Source organism: Chinchilla lanigera, unplaced genomic scaffold (genome assembly GCF_000276665.1).
Source record: "Chinchilla lanigera isolate Chin_1 unplaced genomic scaffold, ChiLan1.0 scaffold00001, whole genome shotgun sequence".
Lineage (NCBI taxonomy): Eukaryota > Metazoa > Chordata > Mammalia > Rodentia > Chinchillidae > Chinchilla > Chinchilla lanigera.
In genome coordinates, this window is record NW_004955402.1 from 41,093,138 (window position 1) to 41,099,137 (window position 6,000).

The window sequence follows — 6,000 nt, forward strand, 5'->3', positions numbered from 1 at the left end:
TAAAACATTGATACCTGGCTGTTATATTGCATATTGTTGTCTTCAGATTAGTTGTTCAGATTACCAGCTATAAACATGCAAAATCAGTCAAAAAAAAAGAGATTTAAGCATTAACTGTTCCTTTCAATAAACCAATAGACATCAGCACTTCGATTATCCTAGCAATCCTTGTATATACATATATATTTTTTTGTGTTCCTTTCTTCTTTCTCTTCTCATTTCCTTCATTCCAGTTCCTTCCCTTTGAACAATTTCTGTTCCCTTTCACAATATATATTGTACCTTTCAGGTTTTATTTACTCTTTCAAATTCTTACACTAGGGAGACAATATGATGTTTACACATGCGGTATGATTTATTTCACTTGTGAGTATGGTCTCTAGTTGCATCCATTTACCTATAAAAGCCCCAAGTTTATCTTTTTTATAGCTAATACTCCATTGTATAAAAATACCATATCTTTTTTATCCATTCTTCAGTTGATGTATGTTTGGGTTGTTTCCCAGATTTAGCTATGACAAATTGCACTGCTATAAACGTGCGTGCACATATATTGCTGTGGTATGATGTTTTCAGTTTTTCTGGAAAAATACCCAGAAGGGGAATAGCAGAGTTGAATGGGACCTCTAATCCTAGTTCTGTGAGGAAACTCCACACTGATTTCCATATTGGTTATACCAGTCTATACTCCCACCAACAGTGGAAAAGGGTTCATTTTTGGTTGATTTCTTGATGATGGCTATTCTTTCTGGGGTGAAATGAAATCTCAGTGTTGTTTTGATTTGCATTTCTTGAATGACCAATGATTTTTCATATATTTATTTGCTATTTGTGTTTCTTCATCTGAGAAGTGTGTATTCATCTCAGATGCCCATTTTTGGATTGGGTCTTTGAATTTGGGGGGCCTGATTTTTTAAGATTCTGTATATATTTTTGATGGAAGTCTTTTTTCTGAGGAACAGTTGGCTAAAACTTTTTCCAATTTGCACATTTTGTTTTTACTTTGTTGGTAATTTCTTTTGATGTGCAAAAACTTTTCAATAAGAGGAGGTCCCAGTCATTGAATCTTTGAAGTATTTCCTGTGCAGTTTGGTTTTTTCAAATTTTAACACTCCTTTGTTTGAAGATTATTTTGGCTCTTTCAGGATCACTTGAATTTTCATTCAAATTTTAGGATCAGCTTGTCAGTTTCTACAGAGAAGCCAGTTGGGTTTTTGACAGGGAGTATATTGAATCTGGATCAGTTTGGGGCAGTATTGCCATGTTAAGTCTTCTATCTTAAACACAGAATATGATTCCATTCATTTAGATCTGCAGTTTTTAGAACAATGTTTTGTAGTTTTCAGGGCATAAGTTTTATACTTCTTTAAATTTATTTCTAATAATTTAATGTTTTGAATTAGTAATAATTAGTTATTCAGTTTATCTTTTTTTCCAGATTATTCATTGCTGGTGTTAGAAATATAGTTGATTTTTGTTCATTGAATTTGTATCTCACAACCTTCTTGGATTTGTTTATTAGTTCTAATAGTGTTTTAGTGGATTCCTTAGGATTTTCTATATACAACGTAATGTCATCCTTAGATTGTGAGAGTTTTACTTTTCCTTTCCAGTCCAAATGCCTTTTCTGTCATTTTTCTCCCATAATGGTCCAAGATAGAACCTGTAGTGTGATATTTAATAGACACAGTGAGAGTGGATATCTTTGTTTAGTTCCTGACCGTTTTTTTGTTTGTTTTTTTGTTTTTAAGACCAGGTGTCATTATGCAGTTCAGGTTGGTCTTGAACTCACTGTGTAACCCAGGCCAGCCTTGAGCTTGGTGTGATCCTTTGCCTCAGCCTCCCAAGTGCTGGGATTACAGGCATGTGCCACCAAACCTGGCTTTGTTCTTAATTGTAGAGGGAAAGAATTCAGCCTTTGACTTTCAAATATGATATTAGCTGTGTTTTTTTCATTGATATCCTTTATCCAGTTGAGCTAATTCCCTTATGTTCCTCCTTTGTTGATTTTTTTTTTTTTTTATTATGAAGAGTTGTTGGATATTGTCAAATGCATTTTTTGTATTTATCAAGATGCAGTTTTGTCTTTTGTTTGATAATGGTGTTCCTGTTTTTTCAGTGGTGGTGTAGCTGTTTGTATCCTGAAGGGGCTGAAAATGAACATTGGTGATTTTTGAGAGGCAGTTGAAATGAAGTTTACAGACGCGAGGGGGTGGAATCTAGTGGTAGATTGAGAAGTTTTCCTTGATAAAAGGAACAGACATTAATTGGTATAATAGAGAAGCTTGAGTGTGTAGTTGCACGTAGGTTGGTTGTTCTTTTGGTAGAAACATGAACGGGTGTTGTTGCTTCCATTGTTTTTCAGGAAAATATTTAAGGTCCTCAGTTGAAAGTGAGGCTAGGGGCAGAGCTGCTGGAATTTGAGGAGAGAGGAGCTGTGTGGTGAGTACCCGATAGTTTGGAGCATATAAATGGACTAGAGAAATGGGGTAGGACTGCTGGATAGCACTCAGAGACCCCTTGATATTAGATGTCATTAACTGAACATGAAAACAGGCAGATAGTGTATTATTTTTTTCCCAACCGCCTTCAGTTTCTTGTGTATAAACCCAGGCCAATCTGAGAGCCGATTTAACTAGTGTGAGGTTTTCTTGACAGACCTAACAAAGGGAGGGACTTCACTTAGGATGTGAGTGTGCAGGGCAGTAGTTAAATTAGATGAGGGATAGTGGTCAGTGCAGTGGTGGTAGGATGGATTCGTTAGAGTTTTTTGTGGGGGTGAAAAATTGTTGGAGTTGAGAGGTAAGATGGAGTGAGTTAGAATGGTAAGAGGTACTGGCTGGTGAGAGATATACTTGAGTAAGATTGTAGAGGGATTCATTTATTTTTTTTTTTCTTATTTTTATGTTTTTTGAGGTACCGGGAATCGAACTCAGGACCTTGTGCTTGCCAGGCAGGTGCTTATGCCACTGAGCTATATCCCCAGCCCTGAGGGATTCATTTATTAATAATGATCATGGAACTGGAAGGCAGTAACAGTGGGGCATATGTAACTGTGAGGTCATTAGAAACAAGAAGGTTAGGGAGTGAGAGTTTTGGGTGCTCCGAGGTCGTCTGAAGATATAAATTACCTGGAATTAAGACAGCAGGTGTAGTGGAGACTGAGACAGTGAGCCGAGTGTCAGAATCTTCAAGGAATGAAAGCGAGTGATCTGAATGTTTGTAAGAATGCAGTAAGGTAACTGCTGATCAGTGTATGATACAGAAATGCTAAGGGCTGTATTAGAGGAGGGACAGCCAGGAGCTGTAGAGGGGAGAATGAGGAGCAAAGAAGAAACTTACTCTTCCTCTAACCATTGCATTACTTGTGATGTAGGAGAAGCAGCCACTCCTTGAGAAAGTGTCAACAGAAACTATCCCCAGAGCACTTCCAGTTTTGATTAGAGCAGGAGTACAGAAAGCAATATTCAGAAATGAGGTTGAGACTGTAGAGGGTTTTGCTGATCATTGCATCTGTGTTCCAAGGGAGCGTGGAGGAGGAATTGGGAGGACATACGATTGGATCACGTTAGGTAGTGTACAGAGCATGTGAGAATTTATATTGACGAGTCGTACTTAGTAAGCATGCAGTTAAACCCAGAATCATTAATTTAATAGTAATTGCCATTTGAGTTCTAGGCATTTGGGTTACAGAGATAAATGTAGCATGTTTCTTGTACTTGAGCTTAGCCTAATGCAATCAGAAAACTAGAAAAAAGGTACCACAAACTTCACTATATAAAGGCTAGGTATATAAGTTGGAAGTAACTGGAAATCCTAATAGGCCTTTGGGATTGATAACAATTAAATACGAATCATCAATGTACTGTTGAAGGAGAAAAATCACACCACATTATACTGGAGTGCTTACAAGGAGCAAGATGATCTGAGAGATCTCAGAACAGTTCTTTCACTGGATTTTTTTGCATGGATTTTATTAGAATGTTCTATTTAAATTCAAGTCAGAGGGACTAAAATGACCACATAAAAGTGGGGAGTGGGATGGGGATTAGGAGAGAAGTATATTTGTAAGATGTTAAAGGAATCCATTTACTCAGGAGAAAAAAAGACTACAAAAATTTGCTGGCTTTTGGTGTATGTGGTGGGTCCTTTTAAGTACCATGCTTTCTAATGCTAGCTGTACCTGTTGACATTCAGAGGGGCAGTACATCCTGCTGTCTTTCTGTGAAAGGGTTCAGGATGTTAGCTGAAACTTTTGCCATTTGTATTTTGGTCTCCTCTTGTCTGTGGAAAAGGGCAGAAGCTTTGTCTAATCCCGCAATGGCATTGAAATGTGTGAGAGAAATTGCAGAAGCAGTAGTTTAGCGAATCTCTAGAGAGATGGTGATAATCTAAAGATTTAAACATTGTCTCCTACGTGTGATATTTATTAAACTTCTATTACTTGTAAAGCTCTAGGATATGAATCTTATTCCCATCTTCATGAAGCTTTCGCTTGAGTAGGGAAAAGATCTATAAAGAGAACAGAATAGTCGATGGCATTTAGCGAAAAGAGTAAAATGTTATTGGAAGAGCTCCCCCTTCGGTATAGAACAAGCGTGAATTGAGCCCAGTGCAATATCTAGCAAAGTGACTGAGTGATTTACCTAATTCTTTTGTGCTTAGGTTTAAAATAGAGTCTGCCACACAAGGTTGTGTTGAGAACTGGATAAGGAATGTGTACTAGGCAGTTGTTACACTGCTTACATATACTGGTAGTAAGAGTTTAATTAATGGGTGGGAATTATAGCATCGCAGGCAGTAGGAGAAAAAGCTAGAGAATTACCAAAAGGAGTACTGAATGATGCTGACTGACTTCAAGGTCCCAGACTGGAATATTACTGTTACAGTTTACTTTTAAGAACTGGTACATCCCATCTTTTGTTCTTGTATTACCAGCAATCACTGGTAACTGTTGCCTCTGAACTGTGTGGTTTATGAAGAAGGATTATCTTTATGAATTTTTCCTACATTATTTTGTGGCACTTCTTTGTTGCGATTAGGTGGGAAATGTTTTATTATTATAATGACATAACTTAAATATTTGTGGAATATGGTGGGATATAAATAAAAGGCGTAGATGTAACAGTATACCTTATATTTTTTCTTTAATCATAATATTTATTTCCTTTTGAAGTTGCATTTTTCTTCTTTTCTTTTTCCCTCTCTCCCTTTCTCCTTCACTCCTTTCCCTTCCTTCCTTTATGACAGAATCTCACTATGTTGCACAGGCTGGTATCAAGCAGTCCTCCTGCCTCAGCCTTCCTAGTAGCTGGGAGTATGGGCATATCCCACTATCCCTGGTTCCCATGGAAGTTTCTTGATGTTAAGATGTTATAGTTGTGGCTACTACAAACACACTCAGCCACCTTATCTTTGACAGAGAGGCCAAACATGTTCACTGGAAGAAAGATAGCCTCTTTAATAAATGGTGCTGGAAAAATTGGCTCTCCACATGCCGAAGACTAAAACTAGACCCATGTCTATCACCATGCACTAAACTAAAATCAAAATGGATCAAAGATCTAAATATTAAAATACAAGCACTAAATCTTTTGGAAGAAAAAGTAGGTAGAAATCTTGAAGACATAGGGCTAGGCAGAGAGTTCAAAAACCAAAATCAAAAATCAAACTGTACGGGAAACACTTCAAAGAATCAATGACTAGGATCTCCTCTTATTGAAAAGTTTGTGCACATCAAAAGAAATCACCAATAGAGTAAAAAGAAAATCCATGAATTGGGAAAAAATTTTAGCCAATTGCCCCTCAGACAAAGGACTTCTATCTAGAACATATAAAGAACTAAAAAAAAAAAAAATCAAGCCCCAAAATTCAAAGACCCAATAAAAAAATGGGCATCTGAGATGAATACACACTTCTCAGATAAAGAAATACTAATGGCGAATAAATATATGAGAAAATGTTCAACATCATTAGTCATTCGAGAAATGCAAATTAAAA

General features: G+C 36.9%; 1 protein-coding gene across 2 annotated transcripts in view; it reads left to right on the plus strand.

Annotated features, from left to right (window-relative positions):
* The window catches only part of Wdr7 (WD repeat domain 7), a 365,823-nt gene that overhangs the window by 21,243 nt on the left and 338,580 nt on the right, over nt 1–6,000 (plus strand). The gene's annotated exons all lie outside the window — the stretch shown is intronic.